The following is a 21,201-nucleotide window of genomic DNA, read 5'->3' as shown; positions in this document are numbered from 1 at the left end:
AATAAGCTGTTACATATTTAGAATTTAACATTCAAAACTTTATTAAAATTGCCTTAGTTGTTACCTGAATGGAAAAGATTTTGAGATTAATCGTGCCATCGGCTGCATGTCCATATGGTCAGGCCTGCACCTAAGAAAAACCTTCCATCATCTAGGCCTAAGCCATAAACACAACCTTTCATTTCTATTTTGACCCTTTTTCCTTTGAAACTCTTCACTCCTAATTTTCCATTAGTTCGGGATAATTTCATCAGAGCCAATTAGATAAAAGCCATTTGGACATTAAAAAAATTTTTTTAGTAAGTAAAATGTACCTTAATATCATTCCACTGTCTAAGAACTACTTTGTGAATCCCCTCCCCCACCCCCCCACCCCACCCGCCCCATACACACACTTTTAAGTTTTGGGTAGAATTCTAGCTGCCTATTTTGTCCCTAGGGTATCATATATGAGTAAGGGTTGTCTGGCTAACTATCTTCCTACCCACCTATTCCCACCACCAAAATATTTTTAAATGATTAGAAATATAGGTAATGCCTCTATTTCCACTGGTTTGATTATATTCCGAAGCTAGCATTAAAGAAAACACACAGAATCCTGAATGCTAACATTTACCTTCCTTGGGGCTCAGTGCCCTAGCTGGGGTAATGATAAGGCTAACAGTTTACTTAAATGCCCCCATTTACTAAATAACTTCATTTCATCTTCAAATAGAAGAACGTCATGAAGTCCAGCAGCTGCCTCTCAGCTCCGGCCGTGGGTACGTTTCGAGCAAGATGCACTGTTCTCTTTACTATTACTCAGCATCACTTCCTGAGGTTATGTTTACTCTTCTGTCTGAACAGTTCATGTAGAATCATAACATCATGTTTTAGAGTCCATCCAAAAACCTATGCTGTTATAGGCAACATGGATCTGTACGATTTTGGATGTTCCTGTTCACAAATGTCAATGAGTATACTTTTATAGTCAAGTATTAAAGTTACCTATATTTGACTCCAAAAAGCAGATTTTAAATGACTGCAGAATTGAGCCCAAGTCAAAGCAGATGTTCTCATCTCAAGGTCTTTCAGGGTCCACAGATCCGGCTTCAGGAAATCTGCCGATTCCCTTGAAATGTCATTAAAATTTTTATATGGAGGTTGCACAGGTACACTTTTGGGAGAAATTCCACGGCTTGATTAGATTCTTTAAGGGATCCGTGACCCATGAAAAGCTCAAGAATACCTGATTTTGGTGAATATCATGCCCCTTCAAAACATATTTATATTCAATCGATATTTCCTTCCTTAGCTCCAAATTTCTGAAATAAACATTTAAACACTCTTTTCCCCTAACTTATCCCTACCTTTTTCTTGTGCATGAAACTTTTCAGTGATATGGATAACATCTCTTTTTAAGGACTTAAATGAGAATTCCCTTGATTCTTAGAGCTTGTGGTCATACATGTATGGCCACAGCATTTCAAATAAAATCACTTTATTCGAAGTATCACTTTATGCCACATACCTGAGATCTCCAAAGATGCTTTTTGGCCTATCTGAATGTAAACCATTAACATATATGAAACAAGGCGTCTGTTTAGTTAAGAACGAACGTACGCTCTGTGAGGACTTGAGGATTTGTTTCTGTTTTGCTAACTGCTATATCCAACAGTCCCGGAACATGGTAGGTGCTAGATAAAATATCTGTTGAGTAAATAAAAAGGCCTTCGGTGTTGTTCATTTACACATTTCTGTTAGGGCTCTGTTTTAAAGGCCAATCCATGAGCATTTTCATTGTTGTCACGTTGACACATAAAACAACAAAAACAGTTTCCCTCTATATTTTCAGGCACCAACTAGCTGTCGCATCAGCACCCTAAAGTAAAATACATAGAACTGGGTATTTTTCATTGTGACTAGTGTTGACTTAAAGTATTCAGGTTCAAAAGGGACTTCATGAAGTAGAAAGGCTTAAAAGTAACAAAGTAGCAAAAACAGATCACCAAATTTAGCTCTCGGTGATCTTTGATTTAAAATTCAAAACTGAACTGATGTTTAATTTCAAGAATAATTTAATCCCTTGTGATCATCACAATAGACTATGAGCAGATGGACAACCTAACAACACGTTCAAATGTAGCAGAGCAAAGACCGCCGCAGATACAGAAGGATCAGAGTGGAAGGACACTTCAGAACGGTGGGGGACCAGGGAGCGGAGACGGAGTCCGGGCGAAGGAGCTGCGAGTGCACACGCATATTCGAGGAGAACCGTGCCCGGCGCAGACCTGAGGCTCTCAGCGGGCAGGGGGCCAGCCTGGGCACACGCGCGCAGTCCCTGGTTAGAGCCTAACCGAACACGTTGAACGGAACGCGGGTGAGCCCAGAGGCGCCGTGGCGAGCACCCAGGCGGGGCGAGGGGGCCACGCGAGTCGATGGCAAGGACAAGGCAGCCCACACACAGGCCTACAGACCGGGACTCCGGGAATGATGGGGAGGGGGTTCTGACGGTCTGACTTGGAAGAAAGAAGGAAGCTGAAGGAGTTGGAAGGAATAAACCCCAAACCCCCCGCCCCACACCGGGGCCCCTCACACACACACACACACACACACACACGATGTTCTCGGTCCCCCAAACTATCCGCGTTGCGTGAGCGGCGAAATCGAGGCGATTCGCTTCCCGCTTCGCCCCTGACAAAACTCTCCAACCTCGGAGAAGCCGGGGCTCCGGCGGCGAGCGGGGTTCGGGGGCGCGGCTGCGGGCTGCGGGGCGGCGGCTCCTCGGGAACCTGCGCGCCCAGGTGACCGCCAGGGCGCGGCCTCCGGAGGGGCGCCCGGTGCCCGCGCGGCGCCGCACGCCGACCCCCGGCCCGGCTTCCCCCGGCCCCCTCCCCGCCGCCCACGCTCTCGGATCCAGGAGAAAGTTGAGAAGTCGCCGGAGCGCGGAAACGGTCCCCCGGGGGCCGTGGTCAGGGGCTCGCGGGCGGCGACCGCGGCCGGCGGGACAAAGGCGCCCCGGGCGGCGGAGGAAGCGCTGCCCCGGCTGGGAAGCAGCTGGAGACCTCGTCCCGGCCATTTCCTGAGCGGAACCGGCCGGGGCGGGGGAGCAGGGGAGAGCGGCGCGCGGCGGGCGCGGGCGCGGTACCCACCGGTTCCTCGCGGGCCGGGCTGCGGGCGCCGGGCGCGGGGCGCACGTGCTGCGGCTCCATCGCGCCCGCCCGAGCGCGCGGCCCCGGCCCCGGCCCCGCCGCTGGATGCGCCTCCCTCGCCGCGGGTCTTCCCGGCCGCGGGCCTCCCGGCCGGGGCAGCGCCGGCCCGCCCGCCGTCTCCCGCTCCGCCGCGCCGCGCCGCGCTCTCCGCCCCCGCGCCGGTCCCTTCCTCCTCCTGCGCGGTGCAGCCCCGCGCGCCCCGCGCCCCGCAGCCGCCGCCGCCGCCGCCTCCCACGGCCGCAGAGTCCGCCCCCCGCTCCTTCCTCCGCCCCCGGCTCCCTCCCCTTTTCCTCCCCGCTTCCCGCCCCTCCCCCGCCCCCGCGGGCGGCCCGGGACGCACGTGACCCCTCTGTCAGGCCTTATAAGGCGCGGAACCGAAAGCGGCGCCGGGTGGTCACGGGCACCGGGCGGCCGGGAACGGCCTCTCCCGGGACCGGCCGCCGGGCGCGCGGGCAGCGGCGGAGGGAGCCCGGGCTGGGCAGCCCCACGCGCCGGCCACCGCAGCGGCGCGGGTCGCGCGTCGCGAGAGACGCCCCCGGCGCCCGTCTGCGTCCCAGCCTCTCCGGTGCCCGCAGCCCGCAACCAGCGCTGCGTCCCTCCGAGCGCTGCAGGCGCCTCTCCGCTCTGGCCGCTGCGGCTTGAACGAAAGCGCCCTGGACAGTCACCGACTGGCACAGAGCGGGAGACCCAACGGCGCTGCAGAGTCGCTCGCGAACCAGCTGCGCCGCGGGTAGTTTACTCTTTGTGATGCTAAAGAGATTGCAGGTCGGTGAGCGTCTGCAAGAGGGGTCAAGCTTGAGGGCGTCCTTCCTTTTTATTCCTCGTGGACTGTTTCCTGGCGGGAAACCCCGCTAAGGAGCCGATCTGCCTTCCCATTCGAGCGCTACCCTCCGACCAGGGAGCGGCTGGCTCGCCGTGGATGCCCAGTGAACCGCAAGGCACCTTCTCAGCCCTGGGAAACCCGTGTGAATGAGTAGCTTTCCCGATCGTCTTTCTGGCATCTAAATCGGTCTCCATCTAGTTCCAATCCAAGACTGGCTTTCACAGCTTATTCCCTCTCCCGGACTTTCTGGCTCCTATCAGCATGTTCCCATGCCTCTTAAACATGTCAAACACAAATCATACATTTAAAAAAGAAACCGAAAAATTAAAAACACTCGATCCAATCCGCCTCCAGTTCTCACCTGCCCACAGCCCAGCTCTTTGAGAGATACACATCCAGTTCCGAATCTGCCATTCATCTTTCCCTGCAAACTGCCCTCTGTGGCAACTATTCCCTAAAGAGGACCCTGACAAAGGTCATGTGTGGCTTTGAAATTTTTCCGAACCGTCGGGGTTGGTTTCTCCCCAATTCTCTTCTTAACCTTTCTGCAGCATTTGCCATTGGCGACCAGACTTTGATCCTTCAAGCTCCCTTCCGCTGGCCCCTTGTCAGCCCCTTTGCGGCCTCTCCCATGTTGGAGTGCCACCCCGGGTCCATTTGTCATGCTGCTGGTCTCTCCAGACCCTCCCTTGACTTCAACTACCAACCACATGCTAATTCATAAATTTCTAATTCTTCCCCAGATCTCCAGTTCTGTAAAGGCAATTTCTTGCCAGAAATTTCTACCAGACATCCCACGGGCCCTAAACTCAACTGACTGAAACAGAAGTTAACTTTCCTGCCAGCTGGCTTCTCTCTCTAGTCTCATTCTCTCAATACATGTCTCCACAATTCACCCAGCCACCCAAAGGTGACATCTGAGAAGTGTCCCAGGATCCTCCCATTGGTCCCATTGCCCTTGGGCTCCCCAGATGTCTTGTCCGACACCTCCCCTTCATTTCACTGCCGACTTTCAAGTTCTTTTTGTTTCGAGTGACTTTCCTTGTTAATGTCACTGACTCTAAACTGGTGCTACCTCTACTTCTCTGCTACGTCTCACCTTCTGGCCAAAGTAAGCCTTCTGAAATACAAAATCAAGGGAGTCATTCCCTGGATAAGCCCTTCTGATGGATCCCCAATACCTGCAGGATGAAGTCCTAATACCTTAGCCAGTATCTATTTCTCCAGTCTCATCAGACACTGTCTTACGTGCAGCTCCCTCTCAAGTCACTTACTTTTATTCTGTTTTCTCATAGATGTCCTTCCACTTACTCCAGCCTGTCTGAACACCTGCTCATCTTTCAAGATTCAACCTGAGAATCACATTCCTGAGGAAATCTTTTGACCTCACTGCAGGTTAAAATTGGCTACTCACTCTCTCTAGACTAAATAGACCCTCTCCCCATCATAATGCCTCAGGAGACTTGATTAAATTCCTTTTGTACATATAATCTCCTGATGACAAGTATTATAACTGACAACTCCATCTTCTTAGTTCTCAGTACAGTCTCTGACACATAGTACCTACATAGGTGCTCAGTAAATGGTGAATGAATTATGTGATAGAACTTTGTTACTTTATTTATAGCTATGGAAAATCAGTTTCCCATGCATTATCTCCCTTAAGTTTCACAATTCTTCCAATAATATATTATTATCATCTTTTATAGCAATAGAAACTGAAACTAGAAAAGAATAAAGCAATTTGCCCAAGGTTCCACAGTATAAATCTCAAAGCCAGGACTATAACCCAATTTGCCTAGTTAAGTTTATTACATGTTTATCCGTCCATTGTTTTTTCCAGCTTAAATTCTATTTTGTATGATACAATAGCTTTCTTTTTGTTTAGTGGTTGCCTAGTATATATCTTTCCATCTCTATTTCCAACCGTTCTGAGTCATTATGTTCTAAGTGTGTCATGTAAATAACAGTTGAATTTTGCTATTAACTCATTCTGAGAGTCTGCCTTTTAGCAGTCTATTTTAATCAGTTTTCATTTATCATGTATATTAATTAGAGTAAAACTTTATAAGAATGAAGTCTATCTTCCTTGCCTTTCTCCAAACACAATGTATATTTCTCTTGAAACGGTCTTGGGATAAGTGGGCCAGGTTGTTGGCGTGGCTCCATGTTGCTATTCCATACCCTAGGCACATTCCCTGTATCTATATGGTAGAACTATGGAAGCTCCAGCTCTAGGAAGGAAGAAGAGGGTATGAAGGAGCACAACAAGCCCAGCTTCTTAAAGCCTAGACCCAGAGTGACACACTTCTCATCTGCTCATATCCCGTTGGGCAGAATATAGTTACATGGTCACACCTAGCAGCAAGGAGCAAGAACATCCCAACCACAACTCTGTTACTATAGAAGACAGAAAATAGATTTGGGTGAAAACTAGCCATCGCTGTCACATTATCATCGCCATCTTTGGATTTATTACCATCCTCTCATTTCACATATCTTTAACTTCCTTTTTATTTGTTTTTTTTTCTTTCTTACCTTCTTTCTATTAACTGAATTTTCTTTAATTTACTTCCTTTTCCAAACTCTTCTACTGATTTGGAATTTATACTTTTATTTCAATTCTTAGTGGTTACCCTTAAAATGTTAACATTTATACTTAACATCCAAGATTAGTCAATATCGTCATCACCTTCCTTTAAAGATAATCTTAAACAAATGAAGAAGAATAAATACAAACACTTTAACTCCCAAATTTCTCTCCTATAAAGTATGTATGGCTATCTAGGATTTTTTAATTCTCCATTTATTTTTCAATTATTTACTAAATTAGTCATCGTTGTTACTGTTTTTATAGTTAGTATTTAATTAGTTTTTCCAACACTTTTTATCAATGTTGGTCCTTACTTTTGCTTTTTATATCCCATGCTTTCCTTCTGTGCTCGATTTATGTCTCGGCAAAGTACATTCTTTAGTATGTTTTTCATCATATCTGTGAGTAAAATTCTCTTTGTCTTTGTACATCGCTCTCATTCTATATTCTCTCACATTCATAAATCATAATTTCACCAGCTAAGGAATTCTAAGGTGACAATTACCGACTCCAATATCTTGAAGTTACTCTCTGGCATCTACCGTTGGTGATTAGAATTCTGTAGTCGGTCTCATCGTTATTCCTTTGTGAATGCTTTTTCTGTGTAGTAACTCAATATATTTTTTTTCATTTGATGTTTACATTATGGATTAGTGTCTAGGTGGATTTCGATTTTAGATATCTTATTCAGGACATGGTATGTATTTTAAAACTGAAATCCTTCAGTTTGGGGAATTTTTCAGCCCTTATGCATTTCAAATATTTTCCCCCATCTCCATCTCATGCATTTTTCTCTGTTTTATCATTCTGGAACACCTATTAGGTAAGAGTCGGCGTTTCTCATCTTTTTACTTCCCTTCGCCAATCCTGGGGAATTTTCGCGGCTCTCTCATCCGGTTCCCTAATTCTCCTTGCAAGCTACACTTTCTACTCTTTAATACGTTCATTGAATGATTATTTACTTACATTTCTAGGATTTGCATTTCATACTTTTTTAAATCTACCTGTTCCTTTTTTCATAGTATCTTGATTGTATCTCGGAGTCGATTCTTTTCGCTATCTCTTCGGACCTTTTAAACACATTTCCTGAAAGTCTCCTTCAAATTGCTTTATTATCTGTAGTTAATAGAGTGTAACTTCTCTCATTTGTTGCCCTTGCTGAGTCACATTTGTGGTGACATGTTTCCTTATGAGCTTTATAATGTTTTAAGTGAGCTTATCGTCAATGGGACTTGTTTTCCATGGGAGTAATGCGTGCCCTATGGGGTGTTACTTTTGCCTCTGCCAGGGACCTACAGGTTTTCCTGGCTCATTTGCATGTCTGGCAGTGGATGCTGGGAGACTCAAACAGATGACAGCGGGCCAGCTGGGGCTCCTTATGTATTTCTCTCTATTCCCAAGAGGCCTCTCCACTACTCTTCTCAACATGGCGGCTTCAGGGGACCTGAATTGACTTCTTATACATAGGATCAGGGCCTCCAAGATGCGTGTTGAGAGGGCAAGCCAGGTGGATGCTGAGTCCTATTACGAACTCACCTCAGAAGTTAAATAGCATCATTCCACCAAATGCATTGATTAGAGCTGTCACAAAACCCTGCCCATTTTCAAGGATATGGAACAGAGACCCCATTCGTCAGTAGGAGGATTATCAAAAACACTGTCAGAGGAACGCACGGGGTAAAATATATATACTGTGGGGCCCTCTTTGGAACACACGATTTACCACAATGGTCCACTTCGGTGAGTTCCCATGTCCGACCAGAGATTCATTCTCACATTAGATTATAAACACAGAGAGAGACATCTTCCCTCTGACACAGCACCCGAAGAACATGGATTATTGTCCGTGGGGAGTGCCGTCAACCAAAATACAGGCCTAGAGTTTTCGCACTGGCGAAGCAAAGGGCAGCAGCACCCCACAGTCCCAGCTAGATCTCTTAGGGAGCATATTGGAGTCACCGACCTTCCCCTAGAAATCATCCAATAAAGACTCTCTACTTAAGGATGGCACTTGAAGCAACTTTATAAATGGATTATATCTTAGTAATAATGCCCCCTGAAGCAGGAAATAGCAAGTCCAGCCCTCGTTCCACATTATCAGAGTAGCGTGGAGCGCACAGAAGGAAAGGGCCGGCAAACTCATCTCTGCGTGAATCACGCTGGCCGTGGGCCCTGCCGTCTGAATGAAAAGACCCTCTCTGGGTCTTCACGGCAGCAGGGTCTGACGATGACCTCCAGTTATGACAACTGGGAGGATTTGTGCAAATTCTAAAAGTGATCTGATCTTGCTCTCCTGCCCTCATTTCATACAATATGAAGAGAAAGAAAAAAAAAAAACCTTCGAAAGCATTTAAAAATTTGTTGACCGTGAATATATCTACCTGTCAGGAAGCTAAAAATACAATAAGCGAAAAGGCAGGTTTTAAAACACAACGTGTGAAAAATGTAAATGCTATATAAATGTGCGTTAAGAGGCTTGGCGGTACACATACCAAAGGGCTTAGTGATTATCGGTGGGCAGTTGAATTCCATAATCCCACGTATTTGTCCTTTCTTGCTTTATTTGAAGTGTGGGAGGATAATGAGTGTCCTCTAACTTTATTTTCTCACAATAAGCATTTATTGCTTTCAAGAGAAGAAAATTACTAATAATTGATCATAATTAACAAAAAAATCAATGCATTTAGGAAAATACAAATCCCTAAATGCATGAAAGGAGATATATTAAGACTAAAGAATGAAGCAGAGGAAAAGGGAACATAATAGGGGCATAGAGGTTCTATCCTCTAGGGCAGACAAGAGTGAAGAATTCAGTCTAGAGCTAAAAAGCGACAAGTTTAGTTGCGATTCACGCGATGGCGAACTGTGGGGTTCCCACCAAGGGAGCAGAGCCAAGTGGGGAGAACCTATTTCCTGATCCCTGAGGACAGTCAGTAGACTGCAGCAGGGCCACTTCGGATTCAAGGCCGGAGTTCTAGACCCTGGGGACTGGGCTAGCAAGAAACAAGTAGCAGGAGCCAAGCCAAGCGAAGAGCTGGGGACACAGGGGCAACAGGTGGCGGGAGCTCACCCGGGTGGCCCACACCCTGCTCAGCAGCCCTCGGGGAGTCGAGGAGGCCGGAGAGGGCAGTGGGAGCCAGTGGCCAGCGGTGGCCTTCGAGATTGGCGACGGGGGCAGCCAACGTCAACGAAGCCAGCCCAGGCAGAGGGACAGATGTGTACACGCTGGTTTTCTCAGACGGGGTTCCAAGGACTTTCTGCTGGAAAACTGCACAGGGGAGAAATAAAGGCAAGAGCGAGGTGTGGTGCTCTTGGTCATTGGAGGCACGGCGTGTGGAAGGCGCATGGGATTCTCCTTGTCACCCTTGAGCAAGTTATTTCCTCCACCGGCAGTGAGCATAATCACTAATTTCTCGGTACTGTCCGAGGGCTAAATGGAATTCTGTACTAAGGACGTCTGGCGTGACATGGGTGCTCTCGCAGCATAAAAGTTCTGACGGGACAGGAAAGAAGTGGGGGGCTATCATGTCACACAAACTAGGGGGGGCGCACTGCCCCTCGCTCCCTCCTGAGGAGAGTCATATACTCTTTGAAAAGAGCAGCTACTGGAATTAGCAAAGTATAGAGTTTACAAAAAAGTGTGCACATGACAGGTTTTCAAAGCCCCTTTCAGTAAGTGACACTTTGGGTTTAATCATCACGACAACCCTAGGAGGTAATTATTATTATCCTCGTTTTACAGATAAGGAGGCTGAGGTTCAGGGCCCAAGCAATTCGCCTGAGGTCACGGAACTGGAAAGGGATGGAGCCAGCATGCAGAGGCAGAAGAAGAACCCGGAGGATGGAGGATGGAGCCGCAGAACAGGCCACCTGTACTTCGAGAGCTGTGCGCGGATGATGTCCGTGTTGTCTGTAGACGGAAGTAAACGCGTTTTCAGACAAGTGTAAGGAAACCTGACTGAGACGCCTAAGTCCAGGGATGAGTTCCCACGCCCAGGTAGGGAAGAAAGGTTCCAGAACGCCGAGTCTCCAGAGCCAGAATAAAGGAGTCGAGGAAGAGGAATGCGCCATAAAGGTTAATTGTTGCTATGACCTGAACTGGAATCCGGGCCGCGAGTGTGTTTTTCTCCTGTTGCCCCGGGATACAGCAGCGGCCTTCAGTACAAAGGTCTAGACAGGCTGGGCCTGGCCGGGGCCTCTTCTCCCAGACTCCTGCCCGCTTCCTGGGCACTGTCCCTCTTGCTTTCCTGGGCCTGTCGCTGTAGCACGGCCTTCCCTCCCACCCAGGGGCCTACCCAGTCTTGCCGAGGCGCCCCTTCCTCTCCTCCACCCTTCCGACTCTGGCCTTTTTAGCCCGACAGGGACCTGGAGAACCACGGCAGATGATGAACACAACCTCAGGGCTCTACCTGACCCCGCTGGCATCGCCTCGGCTGTGCCAGAGCCCCAAACAAAGCACCTGTCACGGCGTCTGCCCCGTCCTGCCTCTCCCTCTTATGCAGCCCCAGGGGACACTCACACACGTGCACCCAGTGAGATATCACAAGGGCCGTGACTGAAGAGGTGGGGAAGGGTGGGAACTTGGGGCGGGGGGCTGGACGAGTGGGGCTGCCTTCACTGAATCTTCGCGAGGGGTGTGTGTGTGCAATGCAGCAAGTCAGAGAAGATGTCACGGGGCTGCTAACCTGGGTGTGAAAACCACCTAACGATACCTCTGCTTTTCATGTCACCAGAAAAGTGTCTCCAAACCTTACATTTTGATTTCTTTACCCTTTATTGAAAGACCCTTACCATTTGTACAAATCATTAACTTCGTGTAAATCACGCTAAACTGTCCCCTCGAAAATTAGCCGAGTATCTCTGGTCACGAGGCGTGGGACTTTGGGAACTTTACAAACCGTTACACTGAAGTTAGAGGAGTTAACTCACTTAACGCTTTCTTTATCCTTGTAATTTTTTTGACTGTGTTAAGGGAATTTTTTTTTAGATTTATTACTTACAAAGTCATAGTCATTCAGTTCATTCATTCGGTGACTACGTATTGAGCACTTACTAAGCCCGAGGCTTGGAACCAGGAACGCATCTGTACCTTTACAAGAGTGTGCGAAGTGCCACGATGCGAAGGAATGAGTAGCCCAATCCTGGGTGGTTAGGGGAGGCTTCAGGGACTGACAGCTAAAAGTGGGCCCTACCTCTCACTCACTGGCGAGGCCGAGCCGGGTCGGAAGGGGAGGGGTGGAGGGAACGTCGTCTCAGGGGAGAAAAACCATTCTATATAAACGCTAAGCAGCAAGAGAGAGCTCTGCTGGTTCTTTCAAGTCCTGAAAAGAGTTAGGATCTGACTGTTAGCTATCAAACAAGGCGGCGAATACGAGATGAGACGGAAGAAATGAACACACGGTGGGGGATGACAGGCTTCAGGTGGCAGCAAAGACTGAGTTCACATCTTCAACGTAATGACAATAGCGAGCAGTGAGCGCATCATTGGATTGATTAATTAGTCCTCATAACTCCTAGGAGGCAAGCAAGGTTCGATTACAACAGCTGATTATCCTCTATCTCATTACCCTGATATTATGTCTTCAGAACTGGAGAGCAGATACCATTTTAAAAGATCGACTTCTCTTTTCAAATGCACACGTATGTTCTTTAAGAGGGGCTGGGGGAGTGAGAAATCACAGCCCTGGAGATTGAAGTGGAGAGGGAGGCATTTCGAAGGAGCTTAGAAATCCTCTGACTAACCGGTCTGGCATCTTGAAAGATCTAGAAATGAACAGTTTCCTCCAGGGTGGAGTAACGAATACAAGCCAAGACAGGCTTTGCCCTTTAGGAAGGGGTTGGGGACGAGGTTGGAACTCTATTTCAAACACAGGGTTCTTCTCATTCGGTTTCTAAAGCACGGCTTTGAATAAAGAGATCAAAGTGAATAAACAATTGCAGGTTGAACTGACCTATTATTAGAATATGATATTTTTGTCTCACAGTCTAAAGAGCATCTTATCTGTGACTTCAACATCAGATGAACGTACCTACAGTGAACTTTCCTAAAGGAAAATTTCCTGTTGGAATCAGCCAGTGACTAGGCCACAGAATTAGTCACGTTGTTTAATTTGTTTAAGCCTATAGTTAACAAGATTAAAAGGCTTCCAAAAGCTGCGATCCAAGGTAAAGTATTATTAGCGTTGAACACCTATGCCCACCCCCAATGCAGAGGGCTTTTATGAAATTAACATTCCGATGGTTACTTTTCAGTCTTGAAGGTAACTGTGGGTCGGGTTTGTCAGCGAATAGAGAGAGAAATAGACAGATTGTGACAGAAAGTAGGATCCTTGCCCCACCAAAGTTTCTTCAGAGATAAAGAAATTGGGGAGAGGGACAGTGCGCCTCTGAATAACAGGGCGGCTTTGTCCCAAGCCTCGATGCAGTCCCTTGCGGGGCTAAGGTGGGCCGAGAAAAACCTAGGGTCGGAGCCAAAGCAGGCGTCTCTTGAGCTCTCTTCCTTGCCTTCTTTCTTACTCCTCTCATAGTGAGGAAAAAGCATCCCCAAGAAAACGGCCGCCAACTCCGCTTCCCGCTCCGAAACTCTCCTTACATCGTTTATGACCCAGCTCTGTTCCTCCGTAGGACCCGGGTGTCCAGGGCAGGGGCATCCTCCCTGTTGCCTGGTCCAATGGACACTTCTCAGTCCTCACCGAACAGCCTGTCAACAATCCTGGACCTTTCGACAGAGTCGACCTCTCCCTACTTCTTGAAATATTTCTTTCTCTTGACCTCTGTGTTGACAAAGAGCCGTGATATGACACTCACTCGGTGTTCCTCCCACCTGGCTGGCTGCTCCTCCTCCGCTCAGACTGCATGTCGCTGAGACCCAAGGCTCAGCTTCACGGCCCTTTCTCGTCTCCGTCTACACCCTCTTCCCGGGTCCTCTCGTTCGTTAGGTCTCATATATGCCGATGACATCTATCTTTATACTTCCCGCTCTGCCTCTTCCCCAAACGCCATTCTCGCATAGGTGCCCGCCCACCTGGCGACTCTTTTTCAATATCTAATGTGCATATTAAACCGAACATATCCAAATAGATCTCACTTATCACCTGCTTCCTTCCCGATTTCCTCACACCCATAAAAAGTATCACTGTTCACACACTGGCTTAAGTGGAAAACCTGAAACGAATCCTCGTTAACCTTCAACGCACCTCAGTCCAATCCATCAGCAAGTCCTGTCAAACTGACCTCCCAAATGAATCGAGCATTTCCAGCTCTCTCGACTGTCTCCCCGGTGCGAGCCACCGCGATCTCCTCCTGGATCTCTTAGCTGGTCTCCCTGCTTCCAGGATGGCCCCTTCTGTGCAACCCACGTTCGACATGGCGCACAGAATGATTTTATAAAGCCCAAGTCAAATCATGTCCGTTTTGCATTCTGCTTGGCATTCACACACCGATAGCTTCGCATGCCGCTCTGGAGATATCCAAATTTCTGACAAAGATTCTAGCTTGTTCAAGGTCGCGTCCCTCGGCTCCGGGACGACCCCTCCGACCTTGGGCCACGGCACTGTCCCTCCGCTCTCTCTACGCCAGCCTCATTGGCCTTTGTGCTCCCCAAACACGCCGAGCATCTTCCTGCCTCGGAGACTCTGCACAAGCTTCTTTTTGTCTGCGAAGTTCCTTCCCTCACCTTCACGTGGCTGGGTCCTTCTCAGGCAGCACCATCTCCCCTGAGAAGCCGTCCCCACCATTCAAACTAAAGCAGTTCCTCAGCCTCTCCTGATCGCTTTACCCTCTTCCTATGTGCTGTGTCAGCACTTACCACGGTCTGATATTATCTCGTCTTTTTATTTGTTCGTTTGTTTACTACCTCCCTCCCTTCTGGAATGTAAGCATCACGGAAGCACAGACCTGCCCTCGTTCACGGCTTCATTCCCAGGATTTACATGCCTGACACATAATCGATGCTCGCTAAATTGTCAGATAAATGAATGCTCTGTCCCAGTATCTAAAGGCTCACACCTGTATGACACTGGCCATGGGTCAGAGACTGTTATAAAAATTGTACACATGCGCCTTCATTTCAACCTGAAGCAACCCTAGAACCAGGCACTATTATTTCCGTACTTTCCAGATGAGGACATTGCACTGACAGGTCGCGCACCTGGTAAGTAACAGAGCTGGGAGTTCGCCCAGGCGGCCCAGCTCCCGAGTCTGAGCTTCAATACTGTATTACACTGTTGGCTCAGACGGCCCACCTAAGAACCCTCCGGCCTGTCAACCCTGACATTCCCACGGGAGAGAGAATCCTCGGGGAAAGTGGAAAAAACAGCTAAACACCGAGTTAAAGAAAGAACACGTCACCCTGGGCTTCGACCTTTGTGGCTTTTGTTGTCATAGTGAGATGCTCCAACCGCTGTGTTCTCATACGGTGTCCTGACTGTACGTGAGTGTGTGTCTACCCACCTCACGCCCCGCTCCGAGAGAGGGGAGGGAACGAGGAGAATGAGGGCCATCGTTCCCCTGGTTTTTGTTCTCACACAGCCACGGAGGGGAAGAGATCAGTACGACACTGGAAGAACCCTGGCGACACCTACAAAAGGCTACGGATCACCTGCCCATGAGTTACCTCCCAGGACTCACAAGGTGGGAGACTCAGCCCCTCGTGGTCCCTGCATGGTCTTTCTATGTCTCTGTCCCAGAGTACTAAGAGGGACCTTTCATCCTTCCCAGGACCTGGGATCCCTCGTCACTGTCACCAGGAATTCCAGCTTCCTCCCTGAGATCTTCCTTCTGCCTCTATAAATCACGTTGAATCTAATCACCAGTCCTGATCGCAGAGCAGCTAAATGCCCCTGCTTCCTCCAGGGCGCAGCATGAAAAGCAGTGAGACCCAGGTACGTGCTCTTTTCCCCTTCACGCCGGGCCGGGCCGGCCCGGCCACTAAGATCTCAGGCCATCACTTCTCTGGGTCCTTTTCCCCTTCATCTCTGTGGTCATGTCTAATGCTAAGATTGTTTCCTAGGCAACAGCTCTCTGTGCATTTGTAACACCCTGTGCTGCTCTGCCAGCTGACCAAAGATGTCCCACTGTTTCTGTACCAATCTGACTCCCTATGGCCAAGGCCTTTCAAATACAGGTGGTTTTTTTTTTTAGAGTAATGTTGATGTTAGATTTTTGATGCTCTAATTTAGTCTTGCTTTTGCCCAAGAAGAAATTATTTTTGCTCTGTGGCAAATCTACCTATTCCTTTGTATCTCATCACTGACAGACTTTACCACTTTGGGACCCTGAAATCCATAGCCACGATCTAGACTTACCCAGCACCCCTGGGACCTCCGTGAGTCCTGCTGTCAAACCACATAGACCACTAGGACTGGCCTTGTCGCTTACCTCTCTACCTCCCTATGTGGCTAAAGAGAGCAGAGGTCTGTGACTGGAACCCCCCCGAGAGCTTGCAGTAGAGAGTTCAGGGAGAGTGCTGATACACCTCGGTGTCCCCACAGCGAATGCCACCCTGGCCCCCTCCTCCATCCTGGAGTGGCTCTAAGATGTTGGCAAAGATAAGAAAACTGTAAGAAGTGTTTATAAAAAGGAGCATGACCTGGGACCACTAATCTAGAAGCATATGGAATGAACAATTAAAAAGCCCAAATTCTCACGCACCAAGACGGCTCACCTGAAGGTGGCCTGTGGCGACCAAGTGCAACTTCAAGGGCAACCGGTAATGTGCAAGCAAGACCGACGAACCCAGAAAGAGGAGAAAAGTGACTGGAGAACAGCGTTTTGTCTGTTGAAATACAAAACATTATTTCCCGCCTCCTCCTCAAAAGGGAAGGGCTCTCGGCAGAAACATGTATTACAGTGACATTCCTCTGTTCCTTCAGTGACACGCGATTTCCTACCAAATCTAGTTCAAGGTCTTTAATACAGATCTGAGACCTTCGATAATTTGGCTTCACCCGTGCTCCCTTTTTTAGATTACTATTCACTCGCTCTAGTTCCCAGACTCTGGAATTTCATAAACCAGAGACATGTTTAATTGAGAAATCAATACGGGGATGTCGTAGCTAAGAGCTGTCATTCACAGCTGCCCCAAATCTTTTGAATACCCTCTCCACCTCCTTCTGGAAGTCAATGCCGCGAGGCTCCACCTCCCAGGCTCCCCTGTCTCTTGGCTGCAGACCTGTGGCTGAAGTTCTGCCAGTGAGACACACGCCCCAGGGAGACGTTGATTCCTACTAGTTCCAGGGGCAGAATCCAAGCCCGGGCAGCGTGGTCCCTGTGAGCAGCTGTGGTGGTGGCTTCTGATTAGGGCAAATTCCTGGTCCCAAGAGAATCAGCAGTTCACTTGGGAGGCCAGCGCTGCCGTGTGGTTCTGGGAGTTATATCTAGAATTCATTTCTTTCGCCTTCATGATAAGCTAACTATATTCCTTAATGAATCCCTCTATGCTTAAATTAGCTGGAGTGAATTTTTCTTTTTGTTGCAACCACAAATCCTGTGCAAGAGAGCTGCCTATTATCTCATTTTGAACGATTGAACGTATTTTAAAAACAAACAGATTTCTTTTCCAGTTAATTGGCATCGGAGACACACGTCTGCTTAAGACTTCTGTTCCCTGGGAGGGAGAGGGGGGTAGAAGGCCAAATAGCAATCTTTATTCAGAAATATATAAGCTAGAGGATCTAATGAAGTGAAATACAATCCCACATCCGCCCAGGGAGAACTAATAAACATGGCATCAGAGACCCTCCCAGTTTCCCGCAGACGGGTTCAACAAAGGTGAACACCACCGGCTCCGAATAATCCCTGCCCCGCCCTCTGCCGCTGAGCTCCCGCGGAAAAGATTCCTCTATGAAGACAAGTCGTCTTCACCAAATATCTGTGTAATCTGATCAACCGCCGCAGCGCTTTACCCTTACGGTATCCTAAACTCGGCTTTGATGGTTTGGAAATTTTCTTTCCATTAACGTCTTTTTCTCTAAGATCATTGTCTTCGGTAGAGCAAGGAAAACGAAGAAAGGGCCAGATCATAAGGAGAAGACAGAACTAGGGAGGGAAGGAAAGAAGAACACTGAGATGGAAAAGGAAAGAGTATATTTCAAGGCTGGGAAACATTCCAGACTAAATTCTCCTTTCTCTTTGCAGAGCTGCCTTGTATTTTCATGTTCGCCTCCAGCTCCCAGGTGATTGGCCCCACTGTTCATTCAGTACCTGGGAAGGGGAACTAGCAGAAAGAAACGCTCCGTACAGGGCTGTGTCGGGAGGGTTCCCCTCATGGCCTCCCACTTAATTCTAATAAACACCTGTTAGACTGGTAAACAGAATTCGACTTCATAGCTCTCACCTGAATGAAGCCACTGGCTGTGCCATTTCCTTGACAACGCCTTCCCTGACCTCTGGACTCAGGTTGACCCCTTCTCACAAGTTCACACGGCACCTGATATGTCTTCACTTTGGGATTGACCAGTACTGTAAGCGACTAACTAATTGTGCAAAAAGAAACCATCTACTATCACCTCATTTCATAATAGAAGGGTCTTTTAAATAAGAAAACATTTAGGATGAAACAAACTTTTTTAAAGAAGATACAAAAGGTTTTTGAATGTAAAAAAAAAACGTTCTGTAATTTAAATTATACATTTCATGTCATTGTTTTCGATGCACGTTTGTTGACTTTGGCATATTTATCGGACGCTGCAATAAGGACTAAGAGCTCAAATGTCCAACTTATTCCAGGTTCACCAAGGATTTTGAGCAAATGGATCCATATTCTCACACGATCCAGAGACTTTCTGGGCGAGCTGAGAAAAGCTAAGGACCAGCAGTCCCCACGCGTTTAGCTGTTGTTCCCATCTTGTTCTCGGACCATCAGGACTGCAAGGACCCTCTGCCCGGGCTGTCCAGCCCGGGCCTCTGCTGGCCCTGAGCCGCCAGAAATTCATCTCAGAGGGAAGCCGTTGGCCAGAGGACACTGGGGATGAACTGGCATTAGCCTGTGGACAGCTATTTGGAGCCCACCTTGTTTAGTCCTTCCAGCCACTCTCCACACACGCTCCTGGGTGCTAGATTTAGGAGCTGGTACTTTATCCATATCCCGTTTAGAAGTACTTAAATGATTTTAATGATTTTTCATCTTTGTCAACCCTAGTGCTATTTTTCCAATATGATTTCAAAGTTTAAGGTATTTATAATTTACTTTGGCAGATGCTCTGCAAAGATCAGAGAGCTGTTCTTAGTTTGCACGTGAATATGTGGTGGTTTCACCATTTGTTGGAAAAAACATGAAACACCCTGTCTTAACTGCATATTACTGTGTTTTTTTATTCTCGGTCTGACTTCTGTAAGAATCCATTGACTTCTGTATATCATTTCAGTAGAATTAATTCAAATAATAGGCGGGACAGCTTACTAATAAGGTGTTATTAATACGTAACTAGCTTTAATCTTAAGATTTCTCAAAATGATTTTAAAGGTCTTCTTTAAGAAAAATGACATTTTTTTTTACAACTGGCAACTGCCAGTTATATTAATATATAACATACATAATTATTTATATGTAATATATAATTATATAAGATATGACATGTAAAATATATGAATATTTATTTGTTACAGTATACATTTAATATTCACATTAATATATAATTACTATATTACATATTTATATATTGGTATATTATATAATTGTGTTATATTAAAATATTACATATTATATAATATGCTATTATAATATGTTAATATATGACATATTATATATAATGTAAATTCTCTATTAAACCAAAGTAATTCCTAAAACCTCAATGGGTACATCTATCTATAGCCATTAACATGCAAAGATGTTCCTAATATTTTTAAAAGCAACTTATGGGACAACATACACAGCATGATGCCATATTTAAAACAAACAACAAACACCTATGTGTGTGTACATATACACATGCATAAAAAAGGTTTGGAAGCTTACATAGTAAATTGTTAACAGGGCTTTTTTAATTGAAGAAAAAAATTCTAAATATACACATCAATATAATCAATTAATATAACCAAATCTATCTATCTCTATATAACATATAAAATTATGTGTAAAATATCACATATATAATCAATCAATACAACCAAATATCAATTTACCCAATAAATCATATATTAAAAATTTACATTTGTCAAATACCCATTTCATACTATATAGAAAAGCTGAAACTTAAGAATTTTTTAAGATTTCTACTTTTGAATATTTTGAGGATTACTTACTTAGCTAACTTTATATTATAGCCATACAAGTAGATTTTAAGTTACTAATTGGACAAAGGACCGATGCTCTCATAATGATGAGAATAATCGCAGCATTTTGCACGTTTCTTTGTCATCTCCTTTATCTTATTTGTTTTGTTTTGACAAGATGGCGAAGAGCAAACAGAGACCGAGCATAAAGGATGTCATTTTCTGGTAATGCCTATTTTCTCCGGTAAACTATAAATGAACATTCAGAATCATAGTTCATACCATACACCAAAATGAATTCTCATAGAGTAGGGACTTGAATGAAAACAATCAGTTTTGGAATTGCTTCTGACCTAGGAACTAATTTTACAGTAAAAGAAGTGGTTCAGTGGGCTCGTGCCTATGGAACTCACTGATTTCCGAGTCCCCATCATCCAGCGGCCCCTTAAGTAATGCCGAAGTGGAGTGAGGCTGGCGTGCTGTCCTATAGGACCGAGTGCACGCTTTGAATCAGTGATCAAAGTGACCAGCATATGGTGGTGTTTCTCCCACAGCCAGGACACCAGGTCCAGGAATCAAAGAGGTCGGGTGGGAGTTATTCTTTTCACCATCACATGTAGGAACCCACTCGCAAACATTTGCTCCCCATCCCTGCAACCTTAGGCTCTGCTAGTCTCTAGGAAGGAAGTAATGTTTCTTTCAAAGCATATAACAATACTTCTTCTATTCAACTGGAAGTTGAGACTGTCACGTGGCCATTTGGAGCTCCACTAAATTAACCCATAAAGAAGAATAAACAACACAGGGGCCTCTTGTAACCTAAGCACACCACGAGGGCAGCAGGTATCTTTAAAGGTTCAGCAGTAATAGTAAGGCAAATCCTAAGAGAGATGGTTTAGAATTTAAAGCTTCAATATCTACCTATAGACCTAAAAAACAAACAAACAACAACATCGACAAAAAAAACAGATCTTTCCAATTCGATCTGTGAATAGTGTTGCCAGAGAATAAAAGAAAAAGATCGTAGCTCTTAGAAAACACACTGCAAGAAATCATTGAAAATAACTTGTCTTCACTTAAGAAAGAACAAGAAATCTCTCTTGGGTATCTGGAGGATTATTCCTGGATAGCAATTTGTCAAATTCTTCAACTATAAAAACATTCGATATTTGATGAAAACAGATAAAGAAGAGAGAGACCATTCAAAGACTCAAAGTATAAGATTTTTTAAACTTATATAATAGAGAGAAGAACATAAGCAAGCCCTAGGAATAAAATTTTCACAGATCTCTTAAAAACACTTGATTCTTACTACATATCCATCATAATTCCACTGTTTGCTTTGGATATTCCTCGTTTTGCTTGGTTTGGTTTGGTTTGGT

This window comes from Pteropus medius, unplaced genomic scaffold, assembly GCF_902729225.1.
Source record: "Pteropus medius unplaced genomic scaffold, Ma_sr-lr_union100, whole genome shotgun sequence".
Lineage (NCBI taxonomy): Eukaryota > Metazoa > Chordata > Mammalia > Chiroptera > Pteropodidae > Pteropus > Pteropus medius.
This window is presented reverse-complemented; position numbering follows the sequence as displayed.